General features: G+C 38.2%; 1 non-coding gene across 1 annotated transcript; it reads left to right on the top strand.

The window, feature by feature from the left end:
• The first annotated feature begins 14,544 nt into the window (after window positions 1–14,544).
• LOC112731686 (small nucleolar RNA R71) lies at window positions 14,545–14,652 on the top strand. Its single transcript, XR_003167454.1, has one exon. It is a non-coding gene; the product is annotated as a small nucleolar RNA R71 (small nucleolar RNA).
• The last annotated feature ends 12,662 nt before the right edge of the window (window positions 14,653–27,314 follow it).

Here is a 27,314-nt window from a genome sequence, read left to right as displayed (position 1 = left end):
TTAAGGAGCAAAATAAATGAAAGCATTAAAAACAAAGGAATGACTAAAACAAAGAGGATAGTAAAATGTCTAACTAAAAGAAAGATAACACTGCAAAGGCATTATGATTATGCAGACAAGTGGTGTTGCTGAATAAGTGGCACACCAAACTTAGAATCTTAGTGTGACACTTTCATTTTTGATTTGATGCAATAATCCAGAAGGATTGAAAACAAATTGTTGCAAGGCAACACCAAACTTAGAATGTAATCATATGACAACTTATTGAAATTAAACAAAGCAGATAGAGAAAGTAAACAAAGCAAAGAAAAGAAATGTTACCTACGGTTGACATGTTCTTCACTTTCTTCCTCTTCTTCCAGTTTGTTAAGAGGAATAACCTCAAGGGGGGAGAAGATTCACCTATTGTCCCCTGTCTTGGTCTCTCCTCAGCAAGCTTCCTTTTGTTAATGGCTTGATTGAGCTTGCTTGCTGGGTCAGGGGTAGGATCGGTGCTCTTATTAGTTGCCTTCACTTCTTGGATGTTAAGAGTTGGTGGTTGTGTGATTGTTGGAGTGTTTTCTTCATCAAAAGCCCTTTGAATTGGTGGTTCAATGAGCCCTTCATCTATGTAATTCCCTGCTTCACTTGAGTTTGGATTTTGTTGAATGTCTTCCTCACTTTCTTGTTCTTCTACTTCCTCTTTTACATTCAACATTTGTGTTAATAGCACTTTCATAGAAGAGGTTTGTTGTTCTTCCCATGATTTCTTCATCTCCTTTTCATATCTTTCAATCACAAATTCAAGTGTTGAGCATCTTTGGTTCAGGAAAATTTGTGAGGGTTGTGAGCTTTCAAGTTTCCTTGTCATCTCAAGTGGCTTCCGTGAATATGCAGGTTTAGGTTCAAATATTTCCACCACCTCTTCCTTCTTCACTGAAAATTCACTTGACACAGTAGCCTCTTCCTCTTGCTCTTTTACTTCCTCCTTCACATCCAACCAGTGGTCTTCATCTTCCTTGCTTAGTAGTTCTGAGTGTTTTCTTACTTTCTCCAAGTGCTCATCCGTCTTATTGTAGAGGGTTTCTTGTTCTTTCCAAGAGTCTATGGATGTTTGTAGGTATTGTTCAAATGCTAGCTAAAGAGATGAAGGTTGAGAGTGATTTTGATGACATGGAGATGTTGTGGTGAAGTTGTGTTGAGGGGTGTGGAATGAATTTTGTGGTTGGTGGGCTGAGTTGTATGGATCTTGGAGGAAACTTTGTGTGGAGGTAAAATCAAGTGATGAAGAATTTTCAAATGAGAAACTGGGAGGTTAGGTTGGACAATTTAGTATGAATGAATTGAAGGTTTGATCAAGTGATGATGGCTCTTGATTAATGGAGTATGACACATTGGATGCTCTCTGATTTTTATCCTCCCAAGCACAACTTGAGGAATTGTGGAACTCATCACAGTATGGATCATCTTATTGCCTTGGTGGACAATTTTGCATAAATTTATTGAGAGTATACTCTAGTGAAGATGTCTCTTGATGAACAAATTATGGATCATCAAGATTCCTTTGATTTTGACTTTTCCAACCACAATATGAGTGGTTGTTGTAGCAGTACGAGTCATCTTGTGGTTCTGGGAGGTGTTCATACTCTTTTAATTCTTGGTGATACTCCCAACCACCATTAGAATAATGACTTGAATCATTTTGTGGTGGTGGGTGATGGGATATTTTTGTGGAAAAACGAATTTCTCCAAAACACCCAAAACTAACCGGCAAGTGTACCGGGTCGTATCAAGTAATAAAACTCACGGGAGTGAGGTCGATCCCACAGGGATTGATGGATCAAGCAACTTTAGTGGGTGATTAGTTTAGTCAAGCTAACATTTAAGTGAAATTGGATGAGAGGTAGCCAACAGAAGGTAAATGACGATGAATTTAAAGTTGCAGAATGTAAATAGGCAAGTAACTTAAGGGGCAAGAAATGTAAATTGCAAGAATCTTAAATTGCAAGAAATGTAAACTGCATGAAATTAAAGGGGAGTGGGTGCTGAAAATTAAAGAAAGCAATAAAGCAAGCAATCAAAGAGATCTTGAGAATAAGTGACAGGAAATTTAAAGTGCAAGAAAATTAAATTCAGATCACAGTAGCTCAAATGTAAAATACAGAGGAACAAAAGTGCAGGAAATTCAAACAGAAGTAGAGAGTCACTTGAAGGATCAAAACAGAAAGTAGCTTAGCTCAATTGTGAAATTTAAAAAGACAAGTAAAGATCTCAGGGAATTAATGAGACTAGAAAACAAGTCTAGATCTCAAGTCCTTCCTTGATCCAATAAAGAACAATTTGCAAAAGAAATGAAGATGAAAGAAGTAAACAGAGTGTTGATTCAAATCCTTAATTCACTGAAATTTTGTAGAAGAAGAACAAGAGAAATCTCAAAGTGAGAATGAAACAGAATTCTTTCAATTCTCAACCCAAGATTCAAAACAAAGAGAAAAACTAAAGAGAGAGCTCTGTATTCCTAATGCTCCCTAGTGGAGCTCGCCCCCTCCTCTCTATTCGGGCTTACTTTCTAAAATGAGAATGATGCCTTATATAGGCATTTTTACAAAATGAAAATGAAATTCAAAACAAATTACAATTAAAATGAAATTTCTATTCTAACTATCTCTTGTGCCTTTGAGTGGTGTCAATTGGGCCCTTGCTCTTGATGGAATTGGGTTGATAGAGGCCTTGGTTGATTGCTCTTGGAGTTGGAGAGAGAACCAATGTGAACCGGGTTGTGAATCTTAAAAGTTTGAGTAAAAGTTTGAGTAAAAGTTTGAGGCTAACTTTTACTCCAACTTTTCACATCAGCCACCCTCTTTTGCTGATACCAACGTTGGGGCAAAAGTTAGGGGTCAAACTTTTGCTCCAACGTTGGCCTCCCCTTGCACACTCATGTTGGCGTACTACTTTGTCTGCTTGTCAACGTTGCAGATTTCATGCCCACTATAGACTATTATATATGGTTAGAAAGCTCTGAATGTCAGCTTTCTAACCCAACTGGAATCATCTCAATTGGACATCTACAACTCAAGTTATGCTCATTTGAAGAGGACAAGGTCGCTGGCCTTGGTGTGCAGCGTTTGAGGTAAAGTTTGCCTCAAACGTGGTCGAAAACGCCAGTCCTGGAGGCTCAAACATATTGTTCACCCTATACTATTATACATTGTTGGAAAGCCCTGAATGTCTACTTTCCAATGCCTTTGGAAGCACATCATTTGGAGCTCTACAGCTCGAGTTATACTCCGTCGAAGGTGCAGAGGTCAGTTGGCCTCACTGCAGGTTGCCACCATATTCGTTTATGCACATTTCGGGGCAGTTTTCTCCCTCAATTTTAGTGTCCACCATGCAGTACCATATATGCCTGGAAAGCTCTTGATTCCTACTTTTCATTGCTTTTTGAATCACCTCATTTGGAGCTCTGTAGCTCAAGTTATTCTTGTTGGAAGTATACCCCTTGTATGCCTTGTGGCGCCAACGTTTGCCAAAAAGCTTGAGGCAAACGTTGGCGCAAGCTTTTTCTCCCCTGGGTGTGTTGGTGTGGCGCCAACGTTTGCCAAAAAGTTTGAGGCAAACGTTGGCACAAACTTTTGCTCTCCAGGGTGTTGATTTGTGATGCCAAAAGTTTGCCAAAAAGTTTGAGGCAAACTTTTGCTCAAGCTTTTTGCTCCCTGGTTCATTTTCAATTCTTCCAAAAGTTTGAGCTAAAGTTTGAGGCAAACTTTTGCTCAAACTTTTTGTTCTCTCTTGCTCCTAGCCATTCCTTCTTGTTTCAACCTTTCTCCAAGCTTTCTTCACCTATCATCAATCAATCAAACACATCAAAGCTATGCTCCAAATCATGAGATTGTGTTTCTTTCATAATATATGACAATTATAGCATAAAATCTCATGAAAGTGCATGAATTCATACATGGTTGATTGAATCAAAGGAAACATGGAAATCTACCCAATTGGCTTGCTTATGGCTCAAGAAAGTGCATAAAACCTATTGAAAACAAAGGAAAAAGCATAGAAAAACATGACATGGTGACATGTCATCAGTGGGAAGTATCACATATGATTCTCTTGCTCATATTGTGGTTCTGAGACATATCTCCATGTATTAGAGTGCTCAGAATCTGTAATTTGTTGGTGATATTCCCAGCCATCATTAGAAATTGGTGATGGTGGGTAATATCCCATAAAATTTGTTTGATCATAAGATGAGTTGAACTCCATTGGAATTTTGTAAAACACAACACCAATGAAAATTGAAATTCATATCTCAGAGAAGAATTTCTTAGTGAGGCAATGATGAGCGGATAATTTATACCCTTTTTGGCATTATTTTTACATAGTTTTTTGTATGTTTTAGTTACTTTTTATTATATTTTTATTAGTTTTTATTCAAAAATCACATGTCTGGACTTTACTATGAGTTTGTGTATTTTTCTATGATTTCAGGTATTTTCTGGCTGAAATTGAGGGACCTGAGCAAAAATCTTATTCAGAGGCTGAAAAAGGACTGCAGATGCTGTTGGATTTTGACCCTCCTGCACTCGAAGTGGATTTTTTGGAGCTACAGAGGCCTGATTGGCACGCTCTCACTTGCGTTGGAAAGTAGACATCCTTGGCTTTTTAGCACTATATAATAGTCCATACTTTTCCTGAGATTTAATGGCCCAAACTGGCCCTCAAAGCCAGCCTAAAACTTTCTGGCGTAAAACGCCCAAACTGGCACCCAAGCTGCCGTTTAACTCCAGGAACAGCCTATGCACGTATAAAGTTCAATGCTCAGCCCAAGCACATACCAAGTGGGCCCCGGAAGTGGATTTTTGCACTATCTGCACTTAGTTACTTATTTTCTGTAATCCCTAAGTTACTAGTTTAGTATAAATAGCACTTTTTACTATTGTATTTGCATCTCTGGATGTTTAGTCCTTAGACATTGGAGGCTGGCCTCACAGCCATGCTTAGACCTTTCTCTTATATATTTTCAACAGTGGAGTTTCTACACCTCATAGATTAAGGTGCGGAGCTCTGCTGTTCTTCATGAATTAATGCAAGTCCTATTGTTTCTCTTTCAATTCACGCCTACTCGTTACTCTCTTAGCCAAGATCCGTGTGCCTGACAACCACAAAGCGGTCTACATGATGTTCAATGTAGTCATTGGACGACAGCCGGAGTATATTCTCTTGGGTATCTAATACACGGACCGAGTCCGTGAGATTAGTATCTTCGTGGTATAGGCTAAAATCAATTGGCAGCATTCTTGGGATCTGAAAAGTCTAAACCTTGTCTGTGGTATTCCAAGTAGGATTTGGAAAGGGATAACTGTAACGAGCTTCAAACCTGCGAATATTGGGCGCGGTGCAGTGTGCAAAAGGACAAGGGTCCTATTCCGGCGCTAGCGGGAACCGACAGATGATTAGCCATGCGGTAGCTGTGCCTGGTATTTTTCATCCGCAACGAGAAATCCGACAGTTGATTAGCCGTGCAGAAACCGTAGAGGACCATTTTCACTGAGAGGATCCTACAGCTTGCCATGGAAGGGATCACGCATGATTGGAAGAAGACAGTAGGAAAGCAGAGGTTCAAAAGCAACAAAGCATCTCCAAACGCTTATCTGAAATTCCCACCAATGAATCACATAAGTAACTTTATCTTATTTTATGTTTTATTTATCTTTTAATTATCAAAATCTCATAACCATTTGAATCCGCATGACTGAGATTTACAAGGATGACCATAGCTTGCTTCAAGCCGACAATCTCCATGGGATCGACCCTTACTAACGTAAGGTATTACTTGGACGACCCAGTGCACTTGCTGGTTAGTTGTGCGGAGTTGTGAAAAACTGTGAATCACAATTTCCCACACCAAGTTTTTGGCGTCATTGCCGGGGATTGTTCGAGTTTGGACAACTGACGGTTCATCTTGTTGCTTAGATTAGGTAATTTTATTTTATGTTTAAGCTTTTTATTTTTAATTTCAAAAAAAAATACAAAAATATTATAGTTTTCAAAAAATTCAAAAAAATCTGTTCTTCAGAAATTTTTAATGAATACTAGAGTTTCATGAGATATGTTGAAGCCTGGCTGGCTGTTAAGCCATGTCTAATCTTTTGGATCGAGGTTTCCACTTATCTTTGTAGGAGCCTTTTGGTTCCCATCAATTTGGCCGTTGTATGTAATGCTTTGGTAAAGCTTGGCTGGCCATTTGGCCATGTCTAATTCTTTTGGACCGAAGCTTTAGACTAACATTGCATGATTCCTGGAATTCTTATTAAAAATTTTGTATCTCTTATTTCTTTTTTCAAAAAAAAAAAAATTTCGAAAAATATACAAAAAAATTAATAAAATCATAAAAACCAAAAATATTTTGTGTTTCTTGTTTGAGTCTAGTGTCAAATTTTAAGTTTGGTGTCAATTGCATCTGTTTTTATTTTTCTTTAATTTTCGAAAATTCATGCATTGTGTTCTTCTTTGATCTTCAAGTTGTTCTTGATTATTTTCCTTGTTTGATCTTTAATTTTTCTTGTTTTGTGTCTTTTCTTGTTTTTCATATGCATTCTTGAATTATTAGTGTCTAAAGTTTAAATATTTTTAAGTTTGGTGTCTTGCATGTGTTTCTTTTCGTAAAAATTTTCATAAATATGTTCTTGATATTCATCATGATCTTCAAAGTGTTCTTGGTATTCATCTTGATATTCAAAGTGTTCTTGCATGCATTTTGTGTTTTGATCTTAAATTTTGATGTCATGTGTCATTTTGTTATTTTTCTCTCTCCTCATTAAAAATTCAAAAATAAAAAATAATATCTTTCCCTTATTCTACCAATAAATTTTGAAATTTTGGTTTGATTTGGTCAAAAAAATTTTAAAATTCAATTGTTTCTTATTAGTCAAGTCAAAATTTCAATTTAAAAATTCTATCTTTTTAAATCTTTTTCAAAAAAAATCAAATCTTTTCCACTTTTCTTCTTAGTAATTTCGAAAATTTTAAAATTGATTTTCAAAATCCTTTTCTTATTTTTATTTTTATTTCATGATTTTCAAATTAATTGCTAACATTTAATGTTTTGAGTCAAAAATTTTCAAGTTGTTACTTGCCTATTAAGAAAGGATCAATTTTCAAATTCTAGAATCATATCTTTTAGTTTCTTGTTAGTCAAGTAATCAAATTTAATTTCCAAAGTCAAATATTTTTAATTTCCTTTTCAAATCTTTTTCAAAATGAATTTCAATCATATCTTTTTCAAAATTTAATTTCAAAATCCTTTTCTAACTTCTTATCTTTTCATAATTGATTTTCAAATCTTTTCCAATTAACCACTTGATTTGTTTGTTTGATTTTGAAAGTTTACTATTTCTTATCTTTTTCAAAACTACCTAACTACTTTTCTCTCTCTAATTTTCGAAAACCACTAACAACTTTTTCAAAATTCCTTTTAATTAACTAATTGTTTTAAATTTTAATTTAATTTTAATTCTGTTCTTAATTTTCGAATACTAACCAATAATTAAAATAAAAACAAAAATATTTTTCTTTTCTTTTAATTAACTTTCGAATTTCCTTCCTCCCTAATCTCTTTCTATTTATTTATTTGATTACTAACACTTCTCTTCTTGTTAAAATTCGAACCCTATCCCTCTCTCTGTGTTTGAATTCTCTTCATTCTCTCTTTACCTCATTCTTCTATTCTTCTCTTCTTCTACTCACGTAAAGAAATCTCTATACTGTGACATAGAGGATTCCTCTTCTTCTCTGTTCTCTTCTTTTTCATATGAGTAGGAACAAGGATAAGAACACTCTTGTTGAAGCTGATCCTGAACCTGAAAGGACTCTAAAGAGGAAGCTAAGAGAAGCTAAAGCACAACACTCTAGAGAGGACCTAACAGAAATTTTTGAAAAAGAAGTAGTTATGGCAGTCGAAAATAACAACAATGGTAGAGATACAAGGAAGGTGCTTGGTGACTTTACTGCACCAACCTCTGACTTCTATGGAAGAAGCATCTCAATTCCTGCAATTGGAGCAAACAACTTTGAGCTAAAGCCTCAATTAGTTTCTCTAATGCAGCAGAATTGCAAGTTTTATGGACTTCCATTGGAAGATCCTCATCAGTTCTTAGCTGAATTCTCGCAAATCTGTGACACTGTTAAGACCAATGGGGTTAATCCTGAGGTCTATAGACTTATGCTTTTCCTCTTTGCTGTAAGAGACAGAGCTAGGACATGATTGGACTCACAACCTAAAGAAAGCCTGAACTCTTGGGAAAAGTTGGTCAATGCTTTCTTGGCCAAATTCTTTCCACCTCAAAAGTTGAGCAAGCTTAGAGTGGAAGTCCAAACCTTCAGACAGAAGGAAGGTGAATCCTCTATGAAGCTTGGGAAAGATACAAGCAACTGATCAGAAGGTGTCTTTCTGACATGCTTTTAGAATGGAACATCCTATGTATATTCTATGATGGTCTGTCTAAATTGTCCAAGATGTCATTGGACCACTCTGCTGGTGGATCTCTTCATCTAAAGAATACGCCTGCAGAAGCCCAAGAACTCATTGAAATGGTTGCAAATAACAAGTTCATGTATACTTCTGAAAGAAATCCTATGAATAATAGGATGACTCAGAAGAAAGGAGTTCTGGAGATTGATACTCTGAATGCAATATTGGCCCAGAATAAAATATTGACTCAGTAAGTCAATATGATTTTTGGTGCGCAGAAATTGTGATTACACTTTAATTATGTAAAATTCATCGCTCTTTCTTTCCCTGGTAATGACGCAAAAAACATGATGCCAATACCATGGTTCACAACTTCGCACAACTAACCAGCAAGTGCACTGGGTCGTCCAAGTAATACCTTACGTGAGTAAGGGTCGAATCCCACGGAGATTGTTGGTATGAAGCAAGCTATGGTCACCTTGTAAATCTCAGTCAGGCGGATATAAAATAGTAATGGAGTTTTCGAAATTAATTAATAAAATAGGGAAAGAAATACTTATGTAAATCATTGGTGATAATTTCAGATATGCGAATAGAGATGCTTTCATTCCTCTGAACCTCTGCCTTCCTGCTATCTTCATCCAATCAGTCTTACTCCTTTCCATGGCTGGCTTTATGTGATGCATCACCATTGTCAATGGCTACTTTCGGTCTTCTCTCGGGAAAATGATCCAAATGCCCTGTCACGGCACGGCTAATCGTCTGGAGGCATCACCCTTGTCAATGGTTACATCCTATCCTCTCAGTGAAAATGGTCAACGCACCCTGTCACGGCACGGCTATTCATCTGTCGGTTCTCGATCATGCTGGAATAGGATTTACTATCCTTTTGCGTCTGTTACTATGCCCAGCAATTGCGAGTTTGAAGCTCGTCACAGTCATTCAATCATTGAATCCTACTCGGAATACCACAGACAAGGTTTAGACTTTCCGGATTCTCTTGAATGCCGCCATCATTCTAGCTTACACCACGAAGATTCCGATTAAGAGATCTAAGAGATACTCATTCAATCTAATGTAGAACAGAAGTGGTTGTCAGGCATGTGTTCATAGGGAATGATGATGATTGTCACGTTCATCACATTCAGGTTGAAGTGCGAATGAATATCTTGGAAGCGAAATAAGATTAATTGAACAGAAAACAGTAGTACTTTGCATTAATCTTTGAGGAACAGCAGAGCTCCACACCTTAATCTATGGAGTGCAGAAACTCTACCGTTAAAAATACATAAGTGATAATGGAGTTCATTGGTCTCGGCCCCAGAGGGGAACCGGAGTAACCAAGACTGTGAATACAATGATAAAAAGTTCTATTTATAATAAACTAGCTACTAGGGTTTACAGAAGTAAGTAATTGATGCATAAATCCACTTCCGGGGCCCACTTGGTGTGTGCTTGGGCTGAGCTTGAGTGTTACACGTGTAGAGGTCATTCCTGGAGTTGAACGCCAGCTTTTGTGCCAGTTTGGGCGTTGAACTCCACTTTGCAGCTTGTTTCTGGCGCTGGACGCCAGAATTAGGCAGAGAGCTGGCGTTGAACGCCAGTTTGCATCGTCTAAACTCGAGCAAAGTATGAACTATTATATATTGCTGGAAAGCCCTGGATGTCTACTTTCTAACGCAATTGGAAGCGCGCCATTTTGAATTTTGTAGCTCCAGAAAATCCTTTTTGAGTGCAGGGAGGTCAGAATCCAACAGCATCAGCAGTCCTTCTTCAACCTCTGAATCTGATTTTTGCTCAAGTCCCTCAATTTCAGTCAGAAAATACCTGAAATCACAGAAAAGTACACAAACTCATAGTAAAGTCCAGAAATGTGAATTTAACATAAAAACTAATGAAAACATCCCTGAAAGTAACTAGATTCTACTAAAAACATACTAAAAACAATGCCAAAAAGTGTATAAATTATCCGCTCATCACAACACCAAACTTAAATTGTTGCTTGTCCCCAAGAAACTGAAAATCAAATAGGATAAAAAGAAGAGAATATACTATAAATTCCAAACTATCAATGAAACATAGCTCCAATCAGATGAGCGGGACTTATAGCTTTTTGCCTCTTGAATAGTTTTGGCATCTCACTTTATCCATTGAGGTTAAGAATGATTGGCATCTATAGAAACTCAGAGTTCAGATAGTGTTATTGATTCTCCTAGTTCAGTATGATGATTCTTGAACACAGCTATTTTATGAGTCTTGGCCGTGGCCCTAAGCACTTTGTTTTCCAGTATTACCACCGGATACATAAATGCCACAGACACATAATTGGGTGAACCTTGTCAGATTGTGACTCAGCTTTGCTAAAGTCCCCAATTAGAGGTGTCCAGGGTTCTTAAGCACACTCTTCTTTTGCTTTGGACCTTGACTTTAACCGCTCAGTCTCAAGTTTTCACTTGACACCTACACGCCACAAGCACATGGTTAGGGACAGCTTGGTTTAGCCGCTTAGACCAGGATTGTATTCCTTTAGGCCCTCCTATCCACTGATGCTCAAAGCCTTGGGATCCTTTTTATTTGCCCTTGCCTTTTGGTTTGAAGGGTTATTGGCTTTTTGCTCTTGCCTCTTGGTTTTAAGAGCTTTGGCTTTTTCTGCTTGCTTTTTCTTTTTCTTTCTATTTTTTTTCGCCTATTTTTTTTTCTCTTTTTTTTTTCTGCAAGCTTTGTTCTTTGCTGCTTTGTCTTGCTTCAAGAATCATTTTTATAATTTTTCAGATTATCAAATAACATGTCTCCTAGTCATCATTCTTTCAAGAGCCAACATATTTAACATTCTTAAACAACAACTTCAAAAGACATATGCACTGTTCAAGCATACATTCAGAAAATAAGAAGCACTGTCACCACATCAATATAATTAAGCTAAGTTCAAGGATAAATTCGAAACTCATGTACTTCTTGTTCTTTTAAATTAAAACATTTTTCATTTAAGAGAGGTGATGGATTCATATGACATTCATAACTTTAAGACATTGTTACTAACTACTAATGATCATGTAATGAAGACACAAACATAGATAAGCACATAACATAGAAAACAAAAAACAGAAGAAATAAGAACAAGGAATGAATCCACCTTAGTGATGGTGGCGTTTCCTTCTTGAGGAACCAATGATGTCCTTGAGCTCTTCTATGTCTCTTCCTTGTCTTTGTTGCTCCTCCCTCATTGCTTTTTGATCTTCTCTTATTTCATGAAGGATAATAGAGTGCTCTTTGATGTTCTACCCTTAGTTGTCCCATGTTGGAACTTAATTCTCCTAGGGAGGTGTTGATTTGCTCCCAATAGTTTTGTGGAGGAAGATGTGTCCCTTGAGATATCTCAGGGGTTTCTTGATGATGAGCTTCTTCATGTGCCTGTTGAGATCCATGAATGTGCTCTCTTGTGTGCTCCATCCTTTTCTTAGTGATGGGCTTGTGAGATGAATCTTTCCATCTCCCATGGCTCAGAGGTGGAAGCAATTGTCTTCCCTTTCCTCTTTCTTGAGGTTTCTCTGGCCTCAGGTGCCATTAATGGTAATGCAAAAAAAAAGCTTATGCTTTTACCACACCAAACTTAGAATATTGCTCGCCCTCGAGCAAGAGAAGAAAGAATAGATGGAGAAGAAGAAGATATGGAGGAGATGGAAGGAGGTATGTATTCGGCCATATGGGTGGGATTGGGTGGGGAAGAGATGTTGAATTTTGAAGGTAGGTGGGTGTATGGATGTGAGTGGTAAATGGAAAACAGAAGAGAGATTGAGGTGATTGGTGAAGAGTTTTGGGGAAGAGTGTTTATGGGATTGTGTGAAAGAGGGGTGAGAATAAGTGAGTTGAGGTAGGTGGGGATCCTGTGGGGTCCACAGATCCTGAGGTGATCCTGTCAGGTCCACAGATCCTGAGGTGTTCAAGGATTCACAACCTTGCACCAAACTAGGCATGCAAAATGCCCTTGCACACAACTCTGGGCGTTCAGCGCCAGGTTGGTGCCCATTTTGGGCGTTCAACGCCCATTTGTTGCCCATTTCTGGCGTTGAACGCCAGAACCATGCTTGTTCTGGGCGTTCAGCGCCAGCGCTTCTCCAGGGTGCATTTCTGGCGTTCAAACGCCCAGATGATGCCCATTTTGGGCGTTCAGCGCCAGAACCATGCTCTGTTCTGGCGTTGAACGCTAGGCAGGTGCTTCCTCCAGGGTGTGATTTTTCTTCTGCTGTTTTTGATTCCGTTTTCAATTTTTATTTTTATTTTGTGACTCCACATGATCATGAACCTATAAAGACATATAACTAAGAAAAACATAGTTAGATAAAAATTGGGTTGCCTCCCAACAAGCGCTTCTTTAATGTCAATAGCTTGACAGTGGGCTCTCATGGAGCCTCACAGATGTTCAGAGCATTGTTGAGACCCTCCAACACCAAACTTAGAGTTTGGATAAGGGAGTTCAACACCAAACTTAGAGTTTGGTTGTGGCCTCCCAACACCAAACTTAGAGTTTGACTGTGGGGGCTTTGTTTGACTCTGCTTTGAGAGAAGCTTTTTCTGCTTCCTCTCCATGGATGCAGAGAGAGATCCTTGAGTTGTAAACATAAGGTTGTCCTTATTCAATTGAAGGATCAATTCTCCTCTGTCCACATCAATCACAGCTCTTGCTGTGGCTAGGAAAGGTCTTCCTAGGATGATGGATTCATCCTCTTCCTTTCCAGTATCCAGGACTATGAAATCAGCAGGGATGTAAAGGCTTCAACCTTTACTAACACGTCCTCTACTTGTCCATAAGCCTGTTTTCTTGAATTATCTGCCATTTCTAATGAGATTCTAGCAGCTTGCACCCCATAGATTCCCAGTTTCTCTATTACAGAGAGGGGCATGAGGTTTATTCCTGAACCAAGGTCACACAGAGCCTTAAAGATCATGGTGCCTATGGTACAAGGTATTATGAACTTTCCAGGATCCTGTCTCTTCTGAGGCAATGTCAGTTGATCCAGATCACTTAGTTCATTGGTGAACAAGGGACGTTCATCTTCCCAAGTTTCAATACCAAATAAGTTGGCATTCAGCTTCATGATTGCACCAAGAAACTTGGCAGTTTGCTCTTCAGTGACATCCTCATTCTCTTCAAAAGAGGAATACTCATCAGAGCTCATGAATGGCATAAGGAGGTACAATGGAATCTCTATGGTCTCTAGATGAGCCTCAGAATCCTTTGGTTCCTCAGAGGAAAACTCCTTATTGATCACTGGACATCCCAGGAGGTCTTCCCCCTTGGGATTCACATCCTCTCCTTCCCTTACAGGTTCGGCCATGGTGCTTATGTCAATGGCCTTGCATTCTCCTTTTGGATTCTCTTCTGTATTGCTTGGGAGAGTACTAGGAGGGATTTCAGTGATCCTTTTACTCAGCTGGCCCACTTGTGCTTCCAAATTTCTAATGGAAGACCTTGTTTCATTCATTAAACTTACAGTGGCCTTAGATAGATCAGAGACTAAGTTTGCTAAATTAGAAGTATTTTGTTCAGAGTTCTCTGTCTGTTGCTGAGTGGATGATGGAAAAGGTTTATTATTGTTAAACCTGTTTCTTCCACCATTATTAAAGCCTTGTTGAGGCCTTTGATCCTTCCATGAGAGATTTGGATAATTTCTCCATGATGGGTTATAGGTGTTTCCATAAGGTTCACCTAAGTAATTCACCTCTGCTATTGCAGGGTTTTCAGGATCATAAGCTTCTTCTGCATAAGAAGCCTCTTGAGTACTGTTGGATGCAACTTGCATTCCATTCAGACTCTGAGAAATCATATTGACTTGCTGAGTCAATATTTTATTCTGAGCCAATATGGCATTCAGAGTATCAACTTCAAGAACTCCCTTCTTCATAGGCGTCCCATTACTCACAGGATTCCTCTCAGAAGTGTACATGAACTGGTTATTAGCAACCATGTCAATGAGTTCTTGAGCTTCTGCAGGCGTTTTCTTTAGGTGAATGGATCCACCTGCAGAAGTATCCAATGACATCTTTGATAACTCAGATAAACCATCATAGAATATATCCAGGATGGTCCATTCTGAAAGCATGTCAGAAGGACATTTTTTGGTCAACTGTTTGTATCTTTCCCAAGCTTCATAGAGGGATTCACCATCTTTTTGTTTGAAGGTTTAAACATCCACTCTAAGCTTGCTCAGCTTTTGAGGAGGAAAGAACTTGGCTAAGAAAGCCGTGACCAGCTTATCCCAAGAGTTCAGGCTATCTTTGGGTTGAGAGTCCAACCACACTCTAGCTCTGTCTCTTACAGCAAAAGGGAAAAGCATGAGCCTGTAGACTTCAGGATCTACTCCATTAGTCTTAACAGTATCACAGATCTGCGAGAATTCAGTTAAGAACTGAAAAGGATCTTCAGATAGAAGTCCATGAAACTTGCAGTTCTGCTGCATCAGAGAAACTAGCTGAGGTTTCAGCTCAAAATTGTTTGCACCAATGGTAGGAATGGAGATGCTTCTTCCATGTAAATTGGAATTTGGTGCAGTAAAGTCACCAAGCATCCTCCTTGCATTATTATTATTTTCAGCTGCCATCTCCTCTTCCTGTTCAAAAATTTCTGTAAGGTTATCTCTGGATTGTTGTATTTTAGCTTCTCTTAGTTTCCTTTTCAGAGTCCTTTCAGGTTTTGGATCTGCTTTAACAAGGATGTTCTTGTCCTTGCTCCTGCTCATATGAAAAAGAGAGAACAGAAAAATAATAATAATAGGGGTCCTTTTTACCACAGTATAGAGGTCCCAGTGTGAGTAGAAGATAAGAAGAAGAAGAAATTCGAACACAGATGGAAGAGGGGGTTCGAATTTGGGTGAGATGAAGTGTTAGTAGATGAATAAATAAATAGAAGGAGATGAGAGAGAAGGAGAATTTTCGAAAATAATTTTTTGAAAAAGAGTTAGTGATTTTCGAAAATAGTTTTTGAAAAAGGTTAGTAATTTTCGAAAATTAAGATTTAAAAATTGAAATAATTAGTTAATTAAAAAGAAATTTTGAAAAAGAGGGAAGGTATTTTCGAAAATTAGAGAGAGAGAGTTAGTTAGGTAGTTTTGAAAAGGATAAGAAACAAACAAAAAGTTAGTTAGTTAGTTGAAACAAATTTGAAAATTAATTTTGAAAAGATAAGAAGATAGGAAGTTAGAAAAGATATTTTGAAATCAAATTTTTGAAAAAGATAAGATGAGAAGATATTTTTAAAAAAACTATGATTGAAATTAGTTTTGAAAAAGGATTTGATTTTTAAAATCACAATTAATGACTTGATTCACAAGAAATCATAAGATATGATTCTAGAACTTAAAGTTTGAATCTTTCTTAACAAGTAAGTAACAAACTTGAAATTTTTGAATCAAAACATTAATTGATGATGTTATTTTCAAAAATTTGATATAAAAATAAGAAAAAGATTTTTGAAAATATTTTTAAAATTTTCGAAAATAACTAATAAAATTGAAAAAGATTTGATTTTTGAAGAAGATTTTGAAAAAGATAAGATTTTTTTAAATTGAAAATTTGATTTGACTCATAAAAACAACTAGATTTTAAAAATTTTTGAAAAAGTCAAATCTAATTTTCGAAATTTTAAGAGAGAAAAAGGGAAAGATATTTTTTTTTATTTTTGAATTTTTATGATGAGAGAGAAAAACAAGAAAAATGATGCAATGCATGAAAGTTATGGATCAAAACATGTGATGCATGCAAGAATGCTATGAATGTCAAGATGAACACCAAGAACACTATGAAGATCATGATGAACATCAAGAACATATTTTTGAAAAATTTTTAATGCAAAGAAAACATGCAAGACACCAAACTTAGAATTCTTTAATGCTTAGACACTAAGAATTCAAGAATGCATATGAAAAACAAGAAAAGACACAAAACATGCAAATGCAAAGATCAAACAAGAAGACTTACCAAGAACAACTTGAAGATCATGAAGAACACTATGAATGCATGAAAATTTTCGAAAAATGCAAGATGAGTATGCAATTGACACCAAACTTATAACATGACTCAAGACTCAAACAAGAGACACAAAATATTTTTGATTTTTATGATTTTATGATTTTTTTGTATTTTCTTTTAATTAAATTTTTTTTTCGAAAATCATTTTGAAAAAAAAGAAAAATAAGGATTCAAAATTTTTAATATGAATTCTAGGAATCTTATACTCTAAAGCTCCAATCAAAGGGTCAGGCATGGCTTAATAGCCAGCCAAGCTTTAGTCTGTAATTCAGACATGACACGCCTAACATGCCCTGCAGTCGTGGCTTTACAGCCAGCCAGGCTTCAACATGCTTTATGAAACACTAGAATTCATTCTTAAGAATTCTGAAGAAAAATATATTTTTGAAAACATTTTTTTTATATATATATATTTTTTTTCGAAAACAAAAGAAAAATTTTTTGAAAGATTTTTGAAAAATTTTTGAAAACAAAACAAAAAGAAAATTACCTAATGTGAGCAACAAGATGAACCGTCAGTTGTCCAAACTCGAACAATCCCCGGCAACGGCGCCAAAAACTTGGTGCGCAGAAATTGTGATTACACTTTAATTATGTAAAATTCATCGCTCTTTCTTTCCCTGGTAATGGCGCCAAAAACATGATGCCAATACCATGGTTCACAACTTCGCACAACTAACCAGCAAGTGCACTGGGTCGTCCAAGTAATGCCTTACATGAGTAAGGGTCGAATCCCACGGAGATTGTTGGTATGAAGCAAGCTATGGTCACCTTGTAAATCTCAGTCAGGCAGATATAAAATAGTAATGGAGTTTTCGAAATTAATTAATAAAATAGGGATAGAAATACTTATGTAAATCATTGGTGAGAATTTCAGATAAGCGAATAGAGATGCTTTCGTTCCTCTGAACCTCTGCCTTCCTGCTATCTTCATCCAATCAATCTTACTCCTTTCCATGGCTGGCTTTATGTGATGCATCACCATTGTCAATGGCTACTTTCGGTCTTCTCTCGGGAAAATGATCCAAATGCCCTGTCACGGCACGGCTAATCGTCTGGAGGCATCACCCTTGTCAATGGTTACATCCTATCCTCTCAGTGAAAATGGTCAACGCACCCTGTCACGGCACGGCTATTCATCTGTCGGTTCTCGATCATGCTGGAATAGGATTTACTATCCTTTTGCGTCTGTCACTATGCCCAGCAATCGCGAGTTTGAAGCTCGTCACAGTCATTCAATCATTGAATCCTACTCAGAATACCACAGACAAGGTTTAGACTTTCTGGATTCTCTTGAATGTCGCCATCATTCTAGCTTACACCACGAAGATTCCGATTAAGAGATCTAAGAGATACTCATTCAATCTAATGTAGAACGGAAGTGGTTGTCAGGCACGCGTTCATAGGGAATGATGATGATTGTCACGTTCATCACATTCATGTTGAAGTGCGAATGAATATCTTGGAAGCGAAATAAGATTAATTGAATAGAAAACAGTAGTACTTTGTATTAATCTTTGAGGAACAGCAGAGCTGCACACCTTAATCTATGGAGTGCAGAAACTCTACCGTTAAAAATACATAAGTGATAATGGAGTTCATTGGTCTCGGCCCCAGAGGGGAACCGGAGTAACCAAGACTGTGAATACAATGATAAAAAGTTCTATTTATAATAAACTAGCTACTAGGGTTTACAGAAGTAAGTAATTGATGCATAAATCCACTTCCGGGGCCCACTTGGTGTGTGCTTGGGCTGAGCTTGAGTGTTATACGTGTAGAGGTCATTCTTGGAGTTGAACGCCAGCTTTTGTGCCAGTTTGGGCGTTGAACTCCACTTTGCAGCTTGTTTCTGGCGCTGGACGCCAGAATTGGGCAGAGAGCTGGCGTTGAACGCCAGTTTGCGTCATCTAAACTCGCGCAAAGTATGGACTATTATATATTGCTGGAAAGCCCTGGATGTCGACTTTCTAACGCAATTGGAAGATCGCCATTTTGAGTTCTGTAGCTCCAGAAAATCCATTTTGAGTGCAGGGAGGTCAGAATCCAACAGCATCAGCAGTCCTTCTTCAACCTCTGAATCTGATTTTTGCTCAAGTCCCTCAATTTCAGCCAGAAAATACCTGAAATCACAGAAAAGCACACAAACTCATAGTAAAGTCCAGAAATGTGAATTTAACATAAAAACTAATGAAAACATCCCTGAAAGTAACTAGATTCTACTAAAAACATACTAAAAACAATGCCAAAAAGCGTATAAATTATCCGCTCATCAATTTCTCAGAGCCTGACTGGAATGCAAGCTGCATCCGGCAGTGCTAAAGAAGCTTCATCTGAAGGAGAAGCTTATGACCCTGAGAATCCTGGAATGGAAAAGGTGAATTACATGGGAGAATCCTATGGAAACACCTATAATCCTTCATGGAGGAATCATCCTAATTTCTCATAGAAGGATCAGCAGAAGCCTAATCAAGGCTTCAATAATAATAATGGTGGGAGAAATAGGTTTGGCAATAGCAAGCCTTTTCCATCATCTTCTGAGCAACAGATAGAGAATTCTAAGCAGAGCCTCTCTGACTTAGCAACCATAGTCTCTGATCTATCTAAGACCACTTTCAGTTTCATGACTGAAACAAGGTCCTCCATCAGAAATTTAGAGGCACAAGTAGGTCAGCTGAGTAAAAGAGTTACTGAAATCCCTCCTAGTACTCTCCCAAGCAATACAGAAGAGAATCCAAAAAGAGAATGCAAGGCCATCAATATACCCAACATGGCCGAACCTAGAGAGAGTCAAAAGGCAGTGATTTCTAATGAGGAAGACCTCAATGGACGTCCACTAGCCAATAAGGAGTTCCCCATTGAGGAACCAAAGGAATCTGAGGCTCATATAGAGACCATAGAGATTCCACTAAACTTACTGTTGCCATTCATAAGCTCTGATGAGTACTCTTCCTCTGAAGAGGATGAAGATATTATTAAAGAGCAAGTTGCTCAGTATCTAGGAGCAATCATGAAGCTGAATGCCAAGTTATTTGGTAATGAGACTTGGGAGGATGAACCTCCAATGCTCATTAATGAACTAAATACCTTGGTTCAACAGAAATTACCTCAGAAGAAACCATATCCCGGAAAATTCTTAATACCCTTTATCATAGGCACCATGACCTTTAAGAAGGCTCTGTGTGACCTTGGGTCAAGTATAAACCTCATGCCACTCTCTGTAATGGAGAAACTAAGGATCTTGGAGGTACAAGCTGCAAGAATCTCACTAGAGATGGCAGAAAATTCAAGGAAACAGGCTTATGGACTTGTAGAGGATGTCTTAGTGAAGGTTGAAGGCCTGTACATCCCTGCTGACTTCATAATCCTAGACACTGGGAAGGATGAAGATGAATCCATTATCCTTGGAAGACCTTTCCTAGCCACAGCAAGAGCTGTGATTGATGTGGACAGAGGAGAGTTAGTCCTGCAATTGAATGAGGACTACCTTGTGTTTAAGGCTCAAGGATCTTCTTCTGTAACCATGGAGAGGAAGCATGAAAAGCTTCTCTCAATACAGAGTCAAACAGAGCCCCCACACTTAACTTCTAAGTTTGGTGTTGGGAGGCCACCATTAAGCTCTAAGTCTCTGTGAAGCTCTCTAAGAGCTCACTGTCAAGCTATTGACATTAAAGAAGCGCTTATTGGGAGGCAACCCAATGTTTTTTAATTATATTTAATTTTATAGACATTTGTTTTCCATTGTTATTTATGTTTTCTTTAGGTTGATGATCATGTGAAGTCATAAAAATAGCTGCAAAATTAAAGCAAAATAAAAAACAGCATCAAAAATAGCACATCCTGGAGGACAGGTTTACTGGCATTTAAACGCCAGTAAGGATAGCAGAATGGGCGTTTAACGCCCAGTCTGGCAGCATTCTGGGCGTTAAACACCAGAATGGGCAGCACTCTGGGCGTTTAACACCAGAAAAGGGTGTCTGGCGTCTGGCTGGTGTTAAACGCCAAAAAAGGGCAGCAGACTGGCGTTTAACGCCAGGAAAGGTAGCAGAGATGGCATTTAACACCAGAATTGGCACATAGAGGGCATTTGAATGCCAGAATGGTGCAGGGAGCATAATTCCTTGACACCTCAGAATCTGTGGACCCCACAGGATCCCCACCTACCCCACCTCTTCTTCTCTTCTCTTCACACATTTCCATAACACTCTTCCCTAAATACCCTTGATGAATCACATCAATACCTCTTCCCCAAACACCATTCACCTACCAAATCTTACCCTCTTCCCCATATTCTCTTCACCACTCACATCCATCATAAACCCTACCTACCTCACCATTCAAACCATTTCCCTCCCAAACTCACCCCTTCATGACCGAATTCCCTCTATTTCCTACCCTACAAATACCCCTCCTCACTACCTTCAATTTCACACATCATACACATTACTACCCCCCTGGCCGAAACCACTACTACCCTCCATCTCCTCTATTTCTTCTTCTTCTACTCCTTTCTTTCTTCTTTTGCTCGAGGACGAGCAAACTTTTTAAGTTTGGTATGAAAAAAGCTCTGCTTTTCTATTTTTCCATAACTATCAATGGCACCTAAGGCCGAAGAAACCTCTAGAAAGAGGAAAGGGAAGGTGATTGCTTCCACCTCTGAGTCATGGGAGATGGAGAGATTCATCTCAAAGGTCCATCAAGACCACTTCTATGAAGTTGTGGCCAAGAAAAAAGTGATCCCCGAGGTCCCCTTCATGCTCAAAAAGAGTGAATATCCAAAGATCCGACATGAGATTCAAAGAAGAGGTTGGAAAGCTCTCACCAAACCCATTCAACAAGTTAGAATCTTAATGCTTCAAGAGTTCTATGCTAATGCATGGATCACTAGGAACCATGACCAAAGTATGAACCCGAACCCAAAGAATTGGCTCACAATGGTTCGGGGGAATTACTTGATTTCAGTCTGAAAAATGTGAGGTTGGCATTTAACTTACCAATGATGCAAGGAGATCCTCACCCTTTCACTACAAGGGTCAACTTTGATCAAAGGTTGGACCAAGTCCTCATGGACATCTGTATGGAAGGAGCTCAATGGAAGAGAGACTCAAGAAGCAAGCCGGTTCAACTAAGAAGGCTTGACCTCAAACCCGTGGCTAGGGGATGGTTGGAGTTCATCCAACGCTCTATCATTCCTACTAGCAACCGGTCTGAAGTTACAATAGACTGGGCTATCATGATCCATAGTATCATGATTGGAGAGAAAGTAGAAGTTCATGAGATCATATCCCTAGAACTCTACAAGGTGGCGGACAAGCCCTCTACTTTGGCAAGATTACCCTTCCCTCATCTCATTTGTAACCTATGCAATTCAGCTGGAATTGTCATAGAGGAAGACATCCTCATTGAAGGAGACAAGCCCATCACTAAGAAAAGGATGGAGCAAACAAGAGAGCCCACTCATGGACCTCAACAAGAGCATGAGGAAATTCCTCATCAAGATATCCCTGAGATACTTCAAGGGATGCATTTTTCTCCACACAACTATTGGGAGCAAATTAACACCTCCTTAGGAGAATTAAGTTCAACATGGGGTAACTAAGAATGGAACACCAAGAGCATTCCATCATCCTCCATGAAATCAGAGAGGACCAAAGAGCCATGATGGAGGAGCAACAAAGGCAAAGAAGAGACATAGAGGAGCTCAAGCACTCCATAAGATCTTCAAGAGGAAGAACTAGCCGCCATTACTAAGGTGGACCCGTTCTTTAATTTTCTTGTTCTTATTTTTCTATTTTTTGAATTCTATGCTTTATGTTTTGTCTATGTTTGTGTCTTTATTACATGATCATTAGTGTCTAGTGTCTATGTCTTAAAGCTATGAATATCCTATGAATCCTTCACCTTTCTTAAATGAAAAATGTTTTTATTTGCAAAAGAACAAGAAGTGCATGATTTCGAATTCTATCTTAAAAATAGTTTAATTATTTTGATGTGGTGGCAATACTTTTTGTTTTCTGAATGAATGCTTGAACAGTGCATATTTTTGAATTTTTTGTTTATGAATGTAAAATTGTTGGCTCTTGTAGAATAATGAAAAAAGAGAAATATTATTGATAATCTGAAAAATCATAAAACTAATTCTTGAAGCAAGAAAAAGCAGTGAAAAAAAAAGCTTGCGAAAAAAAATTGGCGAAAAAATAAAGAAAAAAAAAAGAAGAAAAAGAAAAAGCAAGCAAAAAAAGCCAATAGCCCTTTAAACTAAAAGGCAAGGGTAAAAAGGATCCAAGGCTTTGAGCATTAATGGATAGGAGGGCCTAAAGGAATAAAATTCTGGCCTAAGCGGCTACACCAAGCTGTCCCTAACCATGTGCTTGTGGCGTGAAGGTGTCAAGTGAAAAGCTTGAGACTGAGCGGTTAAAGTCGTGGTCCAAAGAGAAAAAAGAGTGTGCTTAAGAGCTCTGGACACCTCTAACTGGGGACTCTAGCAAAGCTGAGTCACAATCTGAAAAGGTTCACCCAGTTATGTGTCTGTGGAATTTATATATCCGGTGGTAATACTGGAAAACAAAATGCTTAGCTGTGTTCAAGAATCAACATACTGAACTAGGAGAATCAATAACACTATCTGAATTCTGAGTTCCTATGGATGCCAATCATTCTGAACTTCAAAGGATAAAGTGAGATGCCAAAACTGTTCAGAAGCAAAAAGGCTACTAGCCCCGCTCATCTAATTGGAACTAAGTTCATTGATAAGTTTGGAATTCATTGTATATTCTCTTCTTTTTATCCTATTTTGTTTTTAGTTGCTTGGGAACAAGCAACAATTTAAGTTTGGTGTTGTGATGAGCGGATAATTTATACCCTATTTGGCATTATTTTTACATAGTTTTTAGTATGTTTTAGTTAATTTTTATTATATTTTTATTAGTTTTTATTCAAAAATCACATTTCTAGACTATACTATGAGTTTGTATATTTTTCTGTGATTTCAGGTATTTTCTGGCTGAAATTGAAGGACCTGAGCAAAAATCTGATTCAGAGGCTGGAAAAGAACTGCAGATGCTGTTAGATTCTGACCCTCTTGCACTCAAAGTGGATTTTCTAGAGCTGCAGAAGTCCAATTGGCGCGCACTCAATTGAGTTGGAAAGTAGACATTCTGTGCTTTCCAATAATATATAATAGTCCATACTTTGTCTGAGATTTGATGGCCCAAAATGGTGCTCAAAGCCAGCCTAAAACTATTTGGCGTAAAACGCCCAAACTGGCACCAGAATAGGAGTTAAACGCCTAAACTGGCACCCAAGCTGGCGTTTAGCTCCAAGAACAGCCTATGCACGTGTAAAGCTCAATGCTCAGCCCAAGCACACCCCAAGTGGGCCCCGGAAGTAGATTTCTGCACTATCTGCACTTAGTTACTTATTTTCTGTAATCCCTAAGTTACTAGTTTAGTATAAATAGCACTTTTTACTATTGTATTTGCATCTCTGGACCTTTAATCCTTAGACATTGGAGGCTGGCCTCACGGCCATGGCTAGACCTTTCTCTTATGTATTTTCAACGGTGGAGTTTCTACACCTCATAGATTAAGGTGCGGAGCTCTGCTGTTCTTCATGAATTAATGCAAGTCCTATTGTTTCTCTTTCAATTCACGCCTACTCCTTCTCCAAGATATAGTCTCGTACTTAATTCAGTTAAGTCAGAATGAAGGGGTGACCCGTGACAATCACTCAATCTTCGTTACTCGCTTAGCCAAGATCCACGTGCCTGACAACCACAAAGCGGTCTACATGATGTTCAATGTAGTCATTGGACGACAGTCGGAGTATATTCTCTTGGGTATCTAATACACGGACTGAGTCCATGAGATTAGTATCTTCGTGGTATAGGCTAGAATCAATTGGCAGCATTTCTGGGATCCGAAAAGTCTAAACCTTATTTGTGGTATTCCGAGTAGGATCTGGGAAGGGATGACTGTGACGAACTTCAAACCTGCGAATGTTGGGTGCAGTGATAGTGTGCAAAAGGACAAGGATCCTAGTCCAATGCTAGCGGGATCCGATAGATGATTAGCCATGTGGTAGCTGTGCCTGGTATTTTTCATCTGATACGAAAAATCTGATAGTTGATTAGCCGTGAGGAAATCGTAGAGGACCATTTTCACTGAGAGGATCCTACAGCTTGCCATGGAAGGGAGCACGCATGATTGGAAGAAGACAGTAGGAAAGCAAAGGTTCAGAAGCAACAAAGCATCTCCAAACGCTTATCTGAAATTCCCACCAATGAATCACATAAGTAACTTTATCTTATTTTATGTTTTATTTATCTTTTAATTATCAAAACCTCATAACCATTTGAATCCGCCTGACTGAGATTTACAAGGATGACCATAGCTTGCTTCAAGCCGACAATCTCTGTGGGATCGACCCTTACTCACGTAAGGTATTACTTGGACGACCTAGTGCACTTTTTGGTTAGTTGTGTGGAGTTGTGAAAAGTGTGAATCATAATTTTCCACACCAGGCAATAACTCAAACACCTTGGTGTCAATTTAAAATAGAGAACAAAAATAAAGAAAATGCTTAATCTAGACTTCTCACCCACTTAATCATTGTTGATCTAAATCAATTTCCGGCAACGGCACCAAAAACTTTATGGGTGGAAAACAGATTCAACACAAAACTCACCGGCAAGTGTACCGGGTCGCATCAAGTAGTGAAACTCACTTAGAGTGAGGTCGATCCCACAAGGATTGATGGATCAAGCAACTTTAATGAGTGATTAGTCTAGTCAAGCTAACATTGGTGAGTTGGATGAAATTGAAGCAACAGAAAGTAAATTGCATGAATTATAAAGTGCAGAAAGTAAATTGACTGAAACTTAAAGAACAAGGAATGTAAATTGCAGTAAATGTAAATCAGTAGACTGTAGATTGGACAAAAGCTTAAAGAGCAAGAAAAGTAAATTGTAGCAAAATGTAAAGGGGCTGGGTGCTGGAAATTTAAAGAAAGCAATAGATCCGAGGTATGAAAAGTAAATTTAGATTGTAGCAAGCTCAAATGTAAAGTTACAGAATGTAAATGTGCAGAAAAGTAAATCCAGCTTCAAGGGAAACGAAAATGTGAAAGTGCAGAAGAATAGAATTTGCAGGAAGGTGTAAATTGCATAAACTAAATTGGGAACAATATAAATAAAAAAGTAAAATTACAGTGAAGGAAAGTTGAGCAGAGGATTGTAGAAACTGAGATTTGCATAAACTGAATTCAATGCTTGAAATCTGACAATTGCAGAAAAATAAAAGTGTATCAAAGAAAGCTTTCTATTCTATCCTACTCCTATTGCTCTCTAGCAGAGCCAGCCTTCTAATGAAATGAAATTGATGCCTTTATATAGGCTTTACAAAAAATGAAAATGAAATTGAAATTGAAAACAAATTACAATTAAATGAAATTCCTAATATAACTGATCCTTGTGCCTTTGAGTGATGTCAATTGGGCTTTGCTTGCTTTGGATTTGAATGAGAGTGGATCCGGATGCATTTGGTGACTTGGTTCTGTGAAGAATTGGATCCAAGATGGCACTTGATGCGATGGGTCAGGAGTGGCTTTGGTTCAAGTTGGGTTGGAGGCATAGGTCAGCTCCCAGTGGAGCGCTCCGTTTGGTTTTGTGAACATAGCGTTCACTCTTTGTTGGTGAGCCTTGGTTGCAATTGGTCCTTGCCCATAGCGTTCACTAAGTGAGAGTTCCACTCACTCTTTGAGCGCTACATTCCTTTGCTTCCCTGGGCCAGCTTTGCTTTCCTTGGCCAAGATTGAGAGGCACGAAAAAGTGAGCAAAATGGAGCGCTACGCTTGAGTTCTTGAGCGTTACTCCTCCTTGTCTTGATGCGCCCAGCCTTGCTTGGTTCCCCTCTTCGAGCACTACATTGCACCTTTGGAGCGCTCCTTTTGTTGCTTGGCCTTGGTTTGCTTTCTTGGGCGCTCCGTTTGAAACTTTGAACGCTGGCCTAGTGCTTTGTTGTGCCTTCCTTTTGGTTGATTTTTGGGCCTTAAAGATTCCTATCACTTGTGCTTCAATTTCATTCCGAATATAGATTTCTATATATCGTTGGAAATCTCTGAATGTCAGCTTTCCAACGTATCTGGAAGCATATCAATTAGACATCTATAGCTCAAGTTATGGCCCTTTGAAGGAAGCATGGTCATGCTGTCACAAGGCTTAAAGAAAAGCCCGAAAAAGTGAACAAAATTCAACGTAGCGCTCCCTTTAATGAGCGCTAGCCTTTGTTTCTTTCATTCATTGGCTTTAATACTCAAATGTTCCATGCATGCCTTTGTTGGTTTAATTAATAATGCCGTATTCATTCAATTCATTCTGACATGGCATTAATGATTAAAGGTTTCATGCATGCATTCATTAACTAATAATGCCAATTGCTTTAACGTAGCATTCGTTCTCCATGCCTAATGCATTAATAATGCATCATGATGGCATTAATAATTAAATGCATGCATGCTTTAGTTATTAATGCCAAGGCTTTATGATCATGGGCTACGCTTTCAAAAGCGTGGCCTAAGGTTCCAAAGCATGCTCGATCTTCAAATCGTGCCCCAAAATTCTTCTTTTCTTTTTTTGAGCTGATTTTGTGCTATTTTGCTTCTTTTTTCACTTATTTCTGACAAAATTTTTAAAATCAAAAGATCAAAGAAATATACCATTTAAGCACAAAAGCATTGAATATTTAAGCACTAATCATCAATTTTTTGTATGAAAAAAGCTTAGAAAAACATGACATGATGACATGTCATCAAGTATATAATATCATAGGAAACTAGCCTTGACTCG

Source organism: Arachis hypogaea, chromosome 12 (assembly GCF_003086295.3).
Source record: "Arachis hypogaea cultivar Tifrunner chromosome 12, arahy.Tifrunner.gnm2.J5K5, whole genome shotgun sequence".
Lineage (NCBI taxonomy): Eukaryota > Viridiplantae > Streptophyta > Magnoliopsida > Fabales > Fabaceae > Arachis > Arachis hypogaea.
Note: the sequence above shows the minus strand (reverse complement) of the source record. Positions and strands in the feature narration are given on the sequence as shown.